This window comes from Hemicordylus capensis, chromosome 3 (assembly GCF_027244095.1).
Source record: "Hemicordylus capensis ecotype Gifberg chromosome 3, rHemCap1.1.pri, whole genome shotgun sequence".
NCBI classification, from domain to species: domain Eukaryota; kingdom Metazoa; phylum Chordata; class Lepidosauria; order Squamata; family Cordylidae; genus Hemicordylus; species Hemicordylus capensis.
This window is the reverse complement of record NC_069659.1, coordinates 23,488,071-23,504,821: the sequence shown is the minus strand read 5'-3', so window position 1 is coordinate 23,504,821 and position 16,751 is coordinate 23,488,071.

Below are 16,751 nucleotides of genomic sequence, written 5' to 3'. Positions count from 1 at the left end.
TCTCATTAAATGATGCTTTACTTTCCCCTTCACACTCCTTTCTTCCACTCTGAGTTGAACTTGGTTTATCCATCACTGGTTACAATCCATTGACTTTCAATGAATCCGTTTTATTGATTTAAAATACAAACATACTCTGCTGCCTTATGCTGAGTCAGATCATTGGTCTGTCTAGCCCAGTACTGTATACTCTAACCATCACAAACTCTCCAAGGTCTCAGGCAGAAGGGTTACTATTTGTTATCTAAAATCATTTTAACGGGAGATGCAAGGGAATGAACCTGAAAGAGGGAATAACCAGAGGAGAGCTGGTCTTATGGAGACGGACTGACTCGGTGCATGTGCTCTGCGCCGCTTCCTGTTTGGGCCACGCCCCCGGAGCACCAGGGGAGCCAATCATAAGGTCTCCCTGGTGTCACATGCTCCTTGTAAGGGGAGGCTGGGGCAAACAAGCTGTGCCGCCCAGTCAGGCTGGTGAGTGGCTGGCTTGTCTCCTTAGCTAAGCGGGGTCTGCCCTGATTGCATATGAATGGGAGAATTGATGTGTGTGCACTGTAAGATATTTTCCTTAGGGGATAGAGCCACTTTGGGGATTGTAGAAGGTTCCAAGTTCTTGCTCTGGTTTCTCCAAGATAGGGATGAGAGAGATTCCTGCCTGAAACCTTGGAGAAGCCGCTGCCAGTCTGTGCAGACAATACTGAGCTAGATGGACCTATGGTCTGACTCAGTATATAGCGGCTTCCTATGTTCCCATGAATTCTCAAGGTAGGTGCTGACACACAGCTCCTCCCAGCTTGAAAGTAGACCACCAGAATAAAAGGCTAACACCTTGCATTTTTGTCTGATCCAGCTGGTTAAGCTGAAATCCCTGTTTAGTACAGTGGGTAAAAATAACAGAGGGTAGGAATAAATGGACAGTTCTCACAATGGAGGGAAGTAAGAAGTCGGGTCCACCAGGGATCTGTACTGGGACCAGTGCTCTTTAACTTGTTCATAAATGATCTAAAAGCAGGGGTAAGCAGTGAAGTTGCCAAATTTGCAGAGGACACTAAACTATTTAGGACAGTGAAATCCAAAAGAGATTGAGAGGGGATCCAAAAGGATCTTTCCAAACTGGGTGCACCAAATAACAGATGCGGTTCAATGTAACAAAGTGTAAAGTGATGCATATTGGGGCAAAAAGCCCCAACTTCACATATACACTGATGGAACCTGAGCTGTCAGTGAATGACCAGGAGACAGATCTTGGGGTTGTTGTGGACAGCTTGCCAATTCCATGCTGGGGATCATTAGGAAGGGGATTGAAAATAAAAATGCTAATATTATAATGCCTTTATACAAATCAATGGTGCAGCCACATTTGGAGTACTTCTACAGTTCTGGTCACCGAATCTTAAGAAGGATATTGTAGATCTGGGAAAGGTGCTGAAGAAGGCACACAAGATGATCAGGGGCCTGGGTGGCACCTTCCTTATTAGGCTAGGCTACAGCATCTGGGGCTATTTAGTTTAGAAAAAAGATAACTGCAGAGAGACATGATAGAGGTGTATAAAATTCAGCATGGAGTAGAGAGAATTTTTCCTCCCTCTTTCACAACACTAGAACCAGGGGTCATCCCATGAAACTGAAGGTTGGGAAATTTAGGACCAACAAAAGGAAGCACTTTTTAACACTGCACATAATTAATGTATGGAATTCTCTGCCATGGGGTGTAGTGATGGCCACCAGTTTGGATGGCTTTAAAAGCGGCTTAGACAAATTCATGGAGGACAGGTCTATCAATGACTACTAGCTTGTTGTCCTTAGGCCACCTACAGCCTCAGAGGCAAGATGCCCCTGAATACCAGTTGCAGGGGAGCAACTGCACGAGAGAGGGCATGCCTTCGCCTCTTGCCTGTGGGCTTCCCAGGGCCAAATGGTGGGTCACTGAAACAAGTTGCTGGACTAGATAGGCCTTGGGCCTGATCCAGCAGAGATATTCTTATGTTCTTTTGTATGTATAGTCATGTTGCACTTAATAATCGGGTTTATTTGTAGCATATCTTTCTTACTGATTTAAATGGCAGAAGCTTCTAAAGCAGGAGTTTAAGAAGGGGAAGGGAGTCATAACTATCCTTTGTCCTAAATCACTGAAGAGAAATTCAGGACCTGCCGGCTGATGCCAATTTTCCCCCCTCCAAAGTAATTCCCTCTGAGCAAAAATGGGAATTACTCATGAGTAAGCAGGCATGGGATTGCAGCTTAACAGCAGTTCTAAAGGCTACACAGAAAGAAATAGCAGAATTCTGCTCTGTATCACTCCAGGTTATGTGTGGGGATCATATTTTGAAAGTTATTCCATGCATGTAGTAAATTAGCACGGAGAGGGCTATGTTAAATCTTGCATGTGAAAGATTTTGCTTTTGGAGGTTTTGGTTTGGTTATTAACTTGGTGGAACATTGCAAAATGCAATCCCCCACTTACAGTCTGATGTGGCACAGTCTAAACCTGCATGTTGTGAGAGCCAACATGGTATAGCAGTTAAAGTCATGAACTAGAGCCACGGAGTCCTTAGTTTAAATCCTCATTTGATCAAAAAACTCACTGGGTGACTTTGGACCAGGTGCTTCTCTGTCAACCTAACCTGCCTCATAGAGTTGTTGTGAGGTTGGAATGGACATAATAATCATTTACATTGCTCCGGGCTCCTTGGAAGAAAAGCAGGATATAAATGTAAACCAACCAACCAACCAACCAAGCGTTCACATGTTGTTGGACTACCAGTCCCACCACCTCCAGTCAAATGCCAACCCATGTGGAGGTCAGAGGCGAGGTCAGAGGGCATAACCCCTCATTTGCCCTCCACACATCCCTGTCTGCGCTGCAGAATCATCCAGAGGTCCCCAATCCCCAGAGTGAGCTGAAAATAATTCTAGACCATGATTTCTCAATCTTGATTCCCCAAATGCTGTTGGACTACAACTCCTATCATCTCTAGACAAATGCCATTGTGGCTGTGGATGATGGGAGCTGTAGTCTAACAACATCTGGGGACTCAAGGTTGGAAACTCGTGGTCTAGAATTCTTGTCACCTCACTGTAGATGGCCATCCAGTGTTGCCAGGAATGTGTGGAAGGCAGATCAGAATCATGCCCTCCGACCTCCATGCAGAATGTTGAAGATGGGTTAGTTTAGGGTGGGGCCAGTAGATGTGATCCTGATAATTCCTCCACACATTCATTTCTCTCTATGCAGCACTGCCACCTGCACAGAACTAAGTGCGCCAGCTTAATTGAGTTGCAGAGCATCAGGCTGGCTTGTGCCAAGTGTGTCTTCTTTTTTATTTTGCTACCGAGTTCATGTTAGAAGAGGCAGCCGACACATCAGCAACAGCCAAAGATCCAGCCAGATCAGTGCTAATTGGGTTGGTTTCTCATAGTCCTTTTCTCCCCACCCTAAAGCACATGGTTGTGTAGGAGAGTGACTGCTTATTTTTAAGGCTGTTTCTCTCCTCTCGGTTTTTCTGGTTCCCACTGATACTCAATCTACAAGCACCCCGAGTATAGATTTCCACCAGCGTTTCCCTCTGCCATCCCCCCTGCTTGAGCAAAGGAGCTGTTGTGGGAGTGGGGGGAGGTTCCTTTTTAGCCTGAGATACCACCAGACTGCTCCTGAATTTTTATATCACAATGGCTGTAATTGGAAAAATAACACAGGCCATAAATCTGCCTGGATGGCAGCTTGAGTGCCATTGTTCTGTGGCAGCCCACACTATCTCCCTCCCCTACTACCTAACCTGCTCTGATCCTTTCCCTAACCTTCTGGATTCCACTGATTTTAATTGAATTGGACTTAAAAGAAATTCTACCGCCTTCTCGGCATATCAGATTTCTTCCTGCATGTGTCTCTCCCTCCCTCCCTCCCTCCCTGCTCTCTGTTTCTGTGCTTAACAATTATAATCCTCTGTAATGCTAGGCACTTGGTGTGTTGCAAGGGCAGGATTCTCACTCAAACCTTGCAACTCCTTTGTAGTACCAATGTGATGCTGAAGAGTGTACCAGATTCCTGTTCCTTCCAGCTTCCTTCCCTTGATGTTTGACTGGATTTAATTGGCACATGGTGAGTCACATGCCCATAATTCTATGTTATATGCTTTATCTCACAGATTTCCAGTTAATTAAAATTAAGCTTTCCCCTTTCACCTCCTTCTCCCCCCCCCATCTTTCAAGCAAGAGATTTACACACAAGCACACACACCTCTTCTTACTCAGGTATAGGAGAGAGAGAGAGAGAGAGAGAGAGAGAGAGAGAGCTCACTTTCAGAATATTCACTTAATAGCTACCCTGAGGAACTAGGTGGATTTTTAAATCCCCTGTTTTCTTCATGGCACGGACAACTAGCATTAGCATTTGACATTTCTGTACCTTTATTTATTTATCCAATACTCTACACTTTAAGGCAGCTCACAACATTAATAAAAGAGATACAATATAAAACTATTAAAAATTAATTAAAATAAAATAAAATAAAAGTCAAAAGACCAGGCTAAAGCCACATGTAAAAGTTAAATCTTTTAAAAGTTACAAATTAAAAGTTACAAGTAAAATGCTTTTTAAAAAATCTACCAGATATAAGCCGTGGATAAAAGAGTAAAATGCTATTCTCCTCCTTTTTCTTATGCCTCTTAGTATTAATTAGGTTCCTTTTCAGTCCTCTTCAGACATTATAGATCATGATGATAACTGCTCATGCTTATAGGATGGAAAAGGGGGAGGAAGTCTTTCCTCCCCTGCTGTCACTCACACACACCCCATAGCCAGTGACCGTGCATACAGCGCTGGTTGATCAAGGATGCAGCTCATAGGATCTCAGCCCATCATGCTTACTAAAAAGCCCCTGGTGGCGCAGTGGTAAAACTGCCGCCCTGTAACCAGAAGGTTACAAGTTCAATCCTGACCAGGGGCTCAAGGTTGACTCAGCCTTCCATCCTTCCGAGGTCGGTAAAATGAGTACCCAGAATGTTGGGGGCAATATGCTAAATCATTGTAAACCGCTTAGAGAGCTCCGGCTATAGAGCGGTATATAAATGTAAGTGCTATTGCTATTGTTATCGCTACAGCATTGCCCCATTCAGACAAACAGCACCATAAGGGTGGTTGCTGGGCACAGGGTATGAGTGACAGCGGGGGTGGGGTGGGATTTCCTGCTTTCCCCCTTGTCAGCAGCACTTGCAGTTTATAAAGTCTGAAGAGGGCTTCTGGTGGTGTCAATGAGGCTCATTCTGGAAAGGATGGAATCTAGTTCAGAAGGTACCTATAGCCTAGTCCCTGTAACCACAGGTGTGCATTCCAGTCAAGTTGTATGAGCAAAGACTTTGCAGAAGAGCTGGTGTGCATGTGGAACATACATTCCAACTGCCCCAGTTAAACAGGGGTAGTCCCTGTTTTCAGGGATATTCCCCAATAAAATCTCTGGCCAACATCTTCTGCAGGGTGCTTTCCAGATTAACACTTACCACAGTGTCACTACGGATCTGCAAAGTGTGCTTCCATATTGTCTGTGTCTGTGTATCGACATCGCAGTCCCGGCACTGTCAGCAAGGTGCTGTTCGCATTTCCGATGCCTTCTTTCAGGTTTTACTGCTCCGTTACAGTCCTACAATGTTGTTTAAAAAATAGCTGTATTTTTCCATTTTAGGGAGTTTCGGGCAAACTAGAAAAGACCGCTCCCCCGATGGTGGATTTGTGCAACACCCTTTAATTGTGTTGTCAGTTTAATCCCACCATGTCGAAGCATTTTACGGAGGTTGTAGCCTGGAAAGCGCCCAGAACTACAAGGGTAGAAGAAGGGTGGCTGGGAAATAACTGCTTTAAAGCCTTGTTCCACAGCCCAGTGTGAGTGGAGGAAGGTGGAAGTGCTTTTCACTTCACTCCCCTCCCCCCAAAAGCCTTTTTTGCTTCGAGAAATATGTGCCTGCAGGCTGTGTGGCCCTTTGGGACATATTCCTGGAAGTGAAAGGGACTTTTGGAGGGAGGGAAGAAAAGTGAAAATAGTTTTCCCCTTCCACTTCACTCACTCTGGGCTGTGGAAAGAAGCCTTCAGTGCAGGGGTGTAGACAAGGGGGCTTGAGGAGCAACTCCTCATTTAATTTTTTTGCAGGACTGGAAATACCTTTTGGGGCAGAGATATGGGTTCCAATGTTTGGTGGGGGACAATCAGTAAAATGAGGGGGGTAACACTTCAAATATTGGGGGGCAGATTTGCACCCCTATTTCAAGACTGCTTCATTTGCTCTGCAAAAGGTAAAGCCCTTCTTCAACATTTATAGCATTGTGAAAGATGTGGACTGATGTCTTTATATTGTCATTATTTCTTGCTAAAGAGAATGTCTTGCTACAGTTTTGTTAGCAAGATTCACTCATCTTATCATCCAGCATCTCCCTCCAGTGGAGGGCCTCCACAAGTTGTCTAGAAGTTAAAACTCTGAGAGTAGGTAAATGGATGTATCTTGAGCATATAAAACTGCTTTCTACTGAGCCAGGCCACTGGTCCCTCTAGCTCAGTATGGACTACACTGACTGGCAGCAGCTCTCTAGAGAATTTCAGACAGGGGTCTTTCACAGCTCTGACTGCCTGAAGATGTGAAAGCATCTGCTCTATGACTGAGCTGAAACCCTTCTCCGGGAATCACATGCAAGTAAATGCACACACATGAACAATAATGTTCATTATTGAACATTAGCCACCTAACGGTGCAGCCGGGAAATGCTTGACTAACAAGCAGAAGGTTGACGGTTCGAATCCCCACTGGTACTATACCGGGCAGCAGCGATATAGAAAGATGCTGAAAGGCATCATCTCACACTGCACGGGAGGAGGCCATGGTAAACCCCTCCTGTATTCTACCAAAGAAAACCACAGGGCTCTGTGGGTGCCAGGAGTCAACACCAACTCGACAGCACATTTTATGGAGAGGAGAGCTGGTCTTGTGGTAGCAAGCATGACTTGTCCCCATAGCTAAGCAGGGTCTGCCCTGGTTGCATCTGAATGGGAGACTTGATGTGTGAGCACTGCAAGATATTCCCCTCAGGGGATGAAGCCGCTCTGGGAAGAGCAGAAGGTTTCAAGTTCCCTCCCTGGCTTCTCCAAGAGAGGGCTGAGAGAGATTCCTGCCTGCAACCTTGGAGAAGCCGCTGCCAGTCTGTGGAGACAATACTGAGCTAGATAGACCAATGGTCTGACTCAGTATATGGCAGTTTCCTATGTTTCCTATGTTCCTAATGTAGTCTGCCATTTCATACACTGGTAAGGCTCATTTTGAAAGACTGATAATTGTAGGGAAATTCTGTTTCTCTTCTGCACCTAAAGAACAAGCACCTTCTGGGCTTTAAAAATGGATTGTCAGCCTATTCGATTATGCTACAGACAGAGCAGAGCCTTTAGCCATGTTTAGTGGGATGACTGGGTCATAATCTTTGGTACTATAAGAGGGGTCCTTTTTAATCTGTGAAATGTTGTCGAGCAGAGATCAAGGGCGGGGAGTGTCACCACTCCCTCCTCAAAGTGTCCAGTATTCCCTGTTTGGTGGCATATTATTTTGCTCCCTTATGATTGATTTCTTTATTTGTTGAATTTTAATTCCACCTTTCTGCCTGGACTAAGTTACCCAAAGCAGTTTACAACATCTGTCTAGCTATATAATTCTCTAAGGTGTACCCGTGGCTAATCCCATGCATGACAGCTCTCGTGAGAGTTCACGAGCAGAAGAATCGTGGTGATTGGGCAGTGGAGATTTCATATGCAGTTAGGGAGGAGGAGCCTATGAGAGCAGAAGCACCATGGTGATTGGGCAGTGGGGATTCCATATGCAGATAGTGAGGAGGAGCCTGTGATGGTTAAGGACAGTTGGAATGCAACTGTTACTGATCGGAAGATGTTCTTGATTGTAGAGGAGGTGTGTGTGTGTGTGTGTGTATACACATATACATATGAATGATAGTGGGCAGGGGTCTGCGAAGAGAGGGGTTGTGAGGGAGGAAAGAGCCCCTTCAGGAGAAGGAGGTTGCCATTGTGTGAATTAGATGAGGAAAGAAGATGAACAAGATCTGTTAACTTAAAAAGGGGGAGGGAGAGACAGAGGGGGAGAGAGAGAGAGAAGGGAGGGAAAGTAATACAGAAGGGAAGAGTGGGTGGAGGAGAGAGAAAGAGAGAGAAAGAAGGGAGTGGGGGAGAGAGAAAAGGAAGGACGAGGGATGGGCCTGAGCCTGTCAGTGGCCTGAGGGGAACGAACGGCCATGGCGGTGCTTATTGGCAGCAAGGAAGGGACCAATCAACCACTGCTGCAGTTTGGGGCTACTGAGGCCATTGGCGGAGGGAGGGAGGCAGGAAAGGGATGGGCCCTGGCCTGTCAGTGGCCTGAGGGGAATGAGCTCCCTCCCTCCCTCCCTCTGCTGCTGCTGCTGCTGTGGAGAGGAGCAGGAGTGTGGCTTGGGTGAGGATGGGGAGGTCTCTGGGGATAGGGGGCTACAGCTTGGCCAATAGGCACTAGCAATGCTGCAGCTGCGACCAACAGGGGTGAGGGGGATGGAGTAAAGGGATGAGGAGGAGTGACCAAGAGGGGTGAGGGGGATGGAAGCAATGGTATGGAGGAGGGGGAACAGGAGTGCAGCTCAGGTGAGGGTGGAGCAATCTCTGAGGTGAGGGGGGCTGTGGCAGGCGGTGAGAGGAACAATCAAGTATTAGTGTGCAGATGCTCAATGTGGGTTAAGCTTGTATATATATATTCCTCCTCCTCCTCCTCCTCCTCCTCCTCCTCCTTGCATTTTGCATTTTTTTGCGTTCTTCTGGAAAACTCTCCTTGGGTTATTCCCAGCAGGAAGGATTCCGGCCTCTTAGGAAATGTCATTTTAAAATTTTTCTTCAACGCATTATATATCATGCCCCCAAAACCCTTTGCCTCCCTGCATGACCACCACATATGGAAAAAAGTTCCTTCACATTGTCCACATTTCATTCATATATATATATGGCGTACCCATCGCTAATCCCATGCATGGCAGCTCTTGCGAAAGTTCACAAGCGAGCTGCTGGCAGGGGGAGAGGAAAGCGGCACCCCTGGCAGCCAGGTTTGCGGGAGAGGGAAGGAAGAAAATGGCAGTGGGAGGGGAAGAAAATGGCAGTGGTGGCAGATGGGAAAAGAAAACGGCTGTGGGTGGGGGAAAGAAAATGGTGGGTAGGTAAAGAAAACGGCGGTGGCAGGCAGGGCGGTGGGTGGGTGGGGGCAAAGAAAGTGGCAGCAGAAGGCTGGTGGGCAGGCGGGGAATGAAAAGAGCAGTGCCGGGGCTGAAAACAGAGGGAGAACCAAGAGGGAGGGGGGTAAGAGGGGGGAGAACTAGAGGCACAGCTGCTCTGCGCCCAGCCCAGCTAGTTAAGAATAAACACACATGTTACATAAGATTCACAAAGCAGCACTGTTTCGGGCCATTGATGGTCCTTTCAGGAGCTGAGGACAAGCGCCAATGGCCTGTGCACCTCTCTTTTTGTCTCCCCTTCAGGTCACAGAAGTGTCTCAGTACTCCTGGGGAGGTGGGGGAGGGGCTGCCTCGAAAGTCCTCACAGGCCAGTGTGGTTTCTATGGGAACCAATGTTATCCCCCCCTCCCCCCGCTTGCCTGGGTGCCTCCTTTCTTGCTACACAGGTGTTTCAGTACTCCAGCAATGTGTGGGGAGTCATCCAAATTTACTTCTCTCTGTTATGTGTGAATAGAGTTGCCACTTTTCACCTGCCCCGCCCCCCTGGACCACTGACAGGAAGCTGACATGCAGGTGTTGAGAAGAGGAAGCTTTTTCTTGTATTTTAAGAGGTACGTGCCACAGTTATAAACCTGTGGCTTGGATGCAGTGAATAATCAGACATCGAAGCTCAAATGGCCAAAATGAAATATACAGCCACATGCTGTGCAATAATTATACAGAGGCTTGCGATGACTGTGCAAAGGCTGCAGAAAATGAGCAAGGAAAAAGGTTATCTATGTCTATGTGCAAAATGAAAGCAAGTGACGGATCATCATTTAGTCCACTGGATGAATAAGGCATCAAACGAAAGCACAGAGTGCAGAGATTTGAGGTGCACTGTGAGTTTCACTATTTACTTTTACTCCTTGTATCAGACAAATGCAATAAAATGTAAAACCATGAGATGACCCCAGAAACTTACTGCTCTAAGAGCTTTGGTTTCCACTGACTGGCCTGAACCTTTGGCTAACTTGCACACATGGTCCAGGATGGAACAGATGGGGAGATCTACATAGACCACCAGGGGTGTGGCTATAATTGAGATGATGGGTTGAAACAACCCAGGCCCCCTAGATCCAGAGGGGCCCCCCAGCTCCACTCTTCCCTCTTTTCTTCTTTATCTCCCTCACTTGAAGGGGCCACCAGGGAGAGAGGCAAACACAGGCCCACTCTCCTCTAGCTACACCCCTGTAAGCTACATAAGGAAGCTGCTAAATGCTGAGTCAGACCATTTGTTCACCTGGCTCAGCACCATTTACACTGACTGGCAGTGGCTCTCTGGAGTTTTAGACACAGGTCTTTCCCAGCCCTACCTGGAGGTGTCAGGAATTGAACCTAGGACCATTGTCATGCCAAGCATGTGCTCTACCACTGAACAATAGTGCTTCCCCAAGATTAATCTACATATGTGAGGTAGCGGGTTGCACAGAACCGGCTGGCCTGGTTCGGTTTGAGTGCTAATTTCACTCGAACCTGACCGGACCAGTTCGGTCCGGCCCCCTTTGGACACCCCCCCCCCAGTTTCAGTTTAAAAAAATCTTTGGAAATATTCTTTACCTCTAGCCCCTTTGGGGGGCTTCCTAAAGGCCATGGGGGTGGGGTGGTCCACAAAGGTTCCCCCTCCCCCCTCCAGCCTTGGTAATCACCGCTGCAGCCCATTCGGCCGCACTTTCTGGCCTGTTCAGGCCTCCATATACTGGCCCGGCGGCCATTTTGCCTGCCGCCGTGCATGTGTAAACGGCCTCTGTGAGGCTTGGCATATCCCAGGGCCTCACAGAGGCCATTTGCACATGCGCAGTGGCCGTTTTTTTTTTTTTTTTAATTAAATTAAAAATTAAAACAACTCTCACATGTGCAGACATTAGAACTCTGTTACAGGAAATGGTAAGTACACAATAAACTCGGGTAAGTAGACTGGAATCACTAGAGCTTAGATGCAGAAACAAATCACAAGAAGTATACAGTTAAATACACAGTTAAGTGCACAGTAAATACTAAACACAATCAAATACCAATGCTGATGATAGCACAAGGGGTTGAAATTCAGATAGTCACAGGAATCATGAAATGCCCATGGATGTGTGATAACTTTGATAGTGCACTGAGGTTGTGAGGAAAACCATCCACAGCCTGATGCTACCCAAGGTTGCTCAGAAGTAACTCCCATAGATTTCAATAGGACTAAGATTGGAATTGGCACAATAGCATGGCTTTTCATACATGATATTACAGGTCATTAGACAATCGGTAGGAAGGGGTTTCTAAGACAGCCTGCAGTCTGACCATTATCATGAATAATAACACTACTAAGCATTTTTATTAAATGGTGTATTTTCATTGGCCCCATCGTGGTACAGCTTCTGCCACAGAGCTGGTTCTTTAGGAAGGCCTTTGGGGACAAGGTGACCTGATTGCGATAGCATTTTTGAAGTCACTGCTGTTGCTTTGGTTCTCTGGTTTTCATATGCTACAGAATTACTTAACTATTGCTTTTTATTGGCTTTTAACTTGGCTTTTTAAGCTGCTTTGGGTCTCTTTTATAAGGGAAAGGCAGGCTATCAATCTTGACTTAAAGAAAGCTCTGTTTGCTTTCCCTGCATCTGAAATCCAAATTCCACATTGACATTGGCTGGAATGGGGATTTGAGTTCAAATGGCTCTTGTGTGCCTTCTGCCCCATGTTAAAGGTAAAGTGTGCCGTCGAGACGGTGTCAACGCTTGGCAACCACAGAGCCCTGGGGTTGTCTTTGGTAGAATACAGGAGGAGTTTACCATTGCCTCCTCCCGCGCAGTAAGATGCCTTTCAGCATATTCCTGTATCACTCCCGCCCAATATAGGTGTTTCCCATAGTCTGAGAAGCATACCAGCAGGGATTTGAACCAGCAACCTCTGGCTTGCTAGTCAAGTCATTTCCCACTGTGCCATTAGGTGGCTATTCTGCCCCACATTAGGTCCCATTAAATATACATACAAGTAGTGTAAGAGGTGATAAATGTATCATTAGTGATGTGTGAACAAACATGCTGAGCAACATTACATACACAGTGAAATGAAAATTCTGCTCATGTGCGAAAATGGCACTCATGGAGTTGTGCAAGAGCGCAGTCATTATAGATCAACACACAGAATTGATATGATCGACAGAATGGAGTAACAGTGCGGTCATCATCTATAATGGCTGCACTGCCACTAAATTCCATTTGTGTCATTCTTCTGCTTCCACAAAAGCATTCTTGCACAACTGCACAAATGTTACATTCCACCAGGTGTGTGACCATTTGAAAGATGTCAGCCGCTCTGATTCCAGAGCGAACTATCATTCCACAAATGGGAGCTCTCTCAGACAACTCTGGACTAAGCGGCAGTTGGATTGCAAGCTTTGATGTATTAACGGAATGATTATTGTCTAGTTTCTTGTCTTTGAGCATTCACTCTGCTTCAATGATTCCACTTCAGTGATTCGTGTGCTCTTTGAAGCTAGGATTTGGGGACAAAAATAATAACTGTCACTGCTTTCCCTGCTCTCCTCAAATGTTGCTGTGTGCTCTCTAAAAATGGTTCTTTCTGTTTACTGAACACCTGCAACCCTTGTTTCACCCTTTCATCCTTTTTCAAATAGTTGGCCTTGTTTTGGTTTAGCACCAAATGTTTATGCAGAATTTTGTTCTGCAAGGAGGAGAATCTGGCAATGGATTTGGGTGTCCAAGGGTGATGGACTCACACCAGACAAATGACGGCTAGACACACTACATGTTCATCTTAACAAAGATATCCATGTGTACCACTCATTCTCTCTTGTTAAGAGAGCATTAATTATACCTCTCTCAGAAGAACATAAGAACAGCCCTGCTGGATCAGGCCTAAAGCCCATCTAGTACAGCATCCTGTTTCACACAGTGGCCCACCAGATGCTGCTGGAAGCCTACAGGGAGGAGTTGAGGGCATGCCCTCTCTCCTGCTGTTACTCCCCTGCAACTGCTACTCAGATGCATCCTGCCGTTGAAGCTGGAGGTGGCCTACAGCCCTCCAACTAGTAGCCGATGATAGACCTCTCCTCCATGAAATTATCCAAACCCCTCTTAAAGCCATCCAGGTTGTTGGCTGTCACCACATCTCGTGGCAGAGAATTCCATAAGTTGATTATGCATTGTGTGAAAAAGTACTTCTATTTGTTGGTCCTAAATTTCCTGGTGCTAAATTTCTCAAACTGTAGGGACACATAGATGCTACAGTCATCTCAGGACCCGATTTAGGGCTTCTGTAAGAATTGGGTCTAAGTAAATTCTGTTAAAATAAATGGGACATAAGTTAGTCTTCATTACAACTAAGTGCAACTGATTTGACCATATGAAGGTGCTTATGCCAGGTCAGAACATTGGTCTGTCTAGGTCAATATTACAGGTCAGTTACCCTAACATCTGTTCCAGGCAAATTGGTGGAAAGCATTCTCAAAGAAAAATTGTTAAGCATATAGAAGAACAGGCCCTGCTGAAGAAGAACCAGCATGGCTTCTGCAAAAGTAAATCTTTCATCACTAACCTTTCGGAGCTCCCTGAGAGTTTCAACAGGTGTGTGGGTAAAGGTGATCCTGTTGACATTGTATACTTGGACTTTCAAAAAGCTTTTGACAAAGTTCCTCATCAAAGACTCTTCAGAAAACTTAGCAGTCATGGGATAAGGGTACAGGTTCATATGTGGTTTGGTAACTGGTTGAAGAACAGGAAACAGAGGGTAAGAATATATGGAAAGTTTTCATCGTGGAGGGAAGTAAGACATGGGGTCCCCCAAGGATCTGTACTGGGACCAGTGCTTTTTGATTTATTCATAAATGATTTATAAGTTGGATACGCAGTGAGGTGGCCAAATTTGCAGATGACACCAAACTATTTAGGTAGTGAAATCCAAAACAGATTGTGAGAAGCTCCAAAAGGATCTCTCCAAACTAGGGGAAAAGGCGACAAAATGGCAGATGTGTTTCAGTATTAGCAAGTATAAGGTGATGCATATTGGGGCAAAAAAACCCCCAGCTTTACATATACACTGTTGGGGTCTAAGCTGTTGGTAACTGACCAGGAGTGGCCCGTGGGATCTTGGGATTGTGATGGACAGCTCTTTGAAAGTGTTGAGACAATGTGCGGCAGCTGTGAAAAAGGCCAATTCTATGCTTGAAATCATTAGGAAGGGGATTGAAAATAAAATTGCTAATATTATAATGCCCTTATACAAATCAAGGGTGCAGCCACATTTGGAGTACTGTGTACAGTTCTGGTCACTATACCTCAGAAAAGACATTATAGAACTGGAGAAAGTGCCGAAGAGAGCAACCTGGTTCATCGGGGACCTAGAGCACCTTTCTTATGAGGCAAGGCTACAACACCTGAGGCTCCTTAGTTTAGAAAAAATATGACTGAGAGGCGACATGGTAGTGGTCTTTAAAATCATGCATGGTGTGGAGAAAGTTGGCAGAGAGAAATTTTTCTCCCTCTCGTATAACACTAGAACCACGGGGCATCCCATGAAACTGATTGCCAAGAATTTTAGGACTGACAAAAGGAAGTACTTTTTCACACAATGCATAATTAACCTTTGGAATTCTCTGCCACAGTATGTGTTGACAGCCAACAGCCTGGGTGGCTTTATGAAGGGTTTAGATACTTTCATGGAGGATAGTGTAACAATTGATACTATTCTCCTGGTCACCTCCAGCCTAAGAGGCAAAATGACTCGAAGTACCAGTTGCAGGGGAGCAACAGCAGGAGAGAGGGCATGCCCTCACCCACTTGTCTCTGGGCTTCCCAGAGACATCTGGTGTGCCACTGTGTGAAACTGGAGGCTGAACTAGATGGGCCTTTGGACTGATCCAGCAGGGCTGTTCATAACTGTGTAGAGCATGGGGAGAGTCCTGGTTCATCTGGGATGATGTACATGAGTACAACATCCTGTTCATACAGTTTTTTCTGAGGTGTGAATTCTCATTCTATCATAGCAAATGAGATTTTTTTCAATTAGACAACTCTCATGACCCCACTTTCACTTTTTCACACTTACTATGAATATGAGGAAGTAATCAATTTAGCACACTTCACCTTATGAAGACAAACCTCAGAATTCACCAAAATTCACCCCTCTGCCCAATCACTCTGAAATTGGGGACTGGTGGTAGCCTCCACCCATTAGGCACTACCAGCCCACCCCACTCCTTTTGGGCAGATCCACTTTCTGCCCCCAAACTGCCCCAAAGTCTCTAAAACTTCAAAAATTCTCAAAAAACCAGCCCTTTGTCCAATCCCCCTGAAATTGGGGTGGTAGCCTCCACCCATTAGGCACTACCACCCCATCCCACTATTCTGCCTCAGTCCCCACTTTCTGCCCCAATCTGCCCCAATCTGCCCCAAAGACATGAAAACTTCAGAAATTCCCCAAAAATCAGCCCTTTGCCCAATCCCCCTGAAATTGGGGTGGTAGCCTGAACCCATTAGGCACTACCACCCCACCCCACTATTTTTGCCCAGATCCCATACTATGCCCCCGAACTACCCCAAAGTCACTAAAATTTCAAAAATTCCCCAAAAATCAGCCCTTTGCCCAATCCCCCTGAAATTGGGGTGGTAGACTCCACCCATTGGGCACTACCATGAACCCAAAACTTTTGCCCCTGGGCTCCTTTTTTACCCCCCAAATCAATTCAGATTCAGATTTAGATTAAATCCAAATCCGAACCGAATCAAGGGTGATTCGGGTGGCCCATATTCGGGCACAAAACAGAACAGGGGTGATTCAGTTCGGGTCCCGAACCGAATCACCAAATTCCCGAATTGCACACCCCTACAAGATATAGATAAGAAGCATTCAGTATAACATGCGTAACTGTACCTGTGTGCAGATCTGTACCTGTGTGCATTGTACACAGATTGCACGAGTGTTGAAGATAACATGTGAATAGAGCTATTGTCTACACTGACTAAAAACCATTCTCCACGATTTCATGCAGGAGCCTTTTCCAGTCCTACCTGGAGATGTCAGGGATGGAACCTAGAACCTCCTGGATGCAAAACACATATTCTACCACTTATCTATGGCTCTTCTTCAAATAGGTGGCCTTGGATTCAGCTCTGTATGGATAAGGGCCCATATCTGTACATTGCATGATTAGAAATGTGAAAAACCTTGGGTTATTGCAAAACCTATTTAACATCCTAAACCAAAACTGTTTAAGTTGGGATTAAGTCGCATTTAGGCCACCTAATGGCACGGTGGGGAAGTAACATGCCTAGGGAGCAAGAGGCTGCCGGTTCGAATCCCTGCTGGTATGTTTCCCAGACTATGGGAAACACCTATATCGGGCAGCAGCAATATAAGAAGATACTGAAAGGCATCATCTCATACTGCATGGGAGATGGCAATGGTAAACCCTCTTGTATCCTACCAAAGAAAACTACATGGCTCTGTGGTCGCCTACACCAACCCGACGGCACAA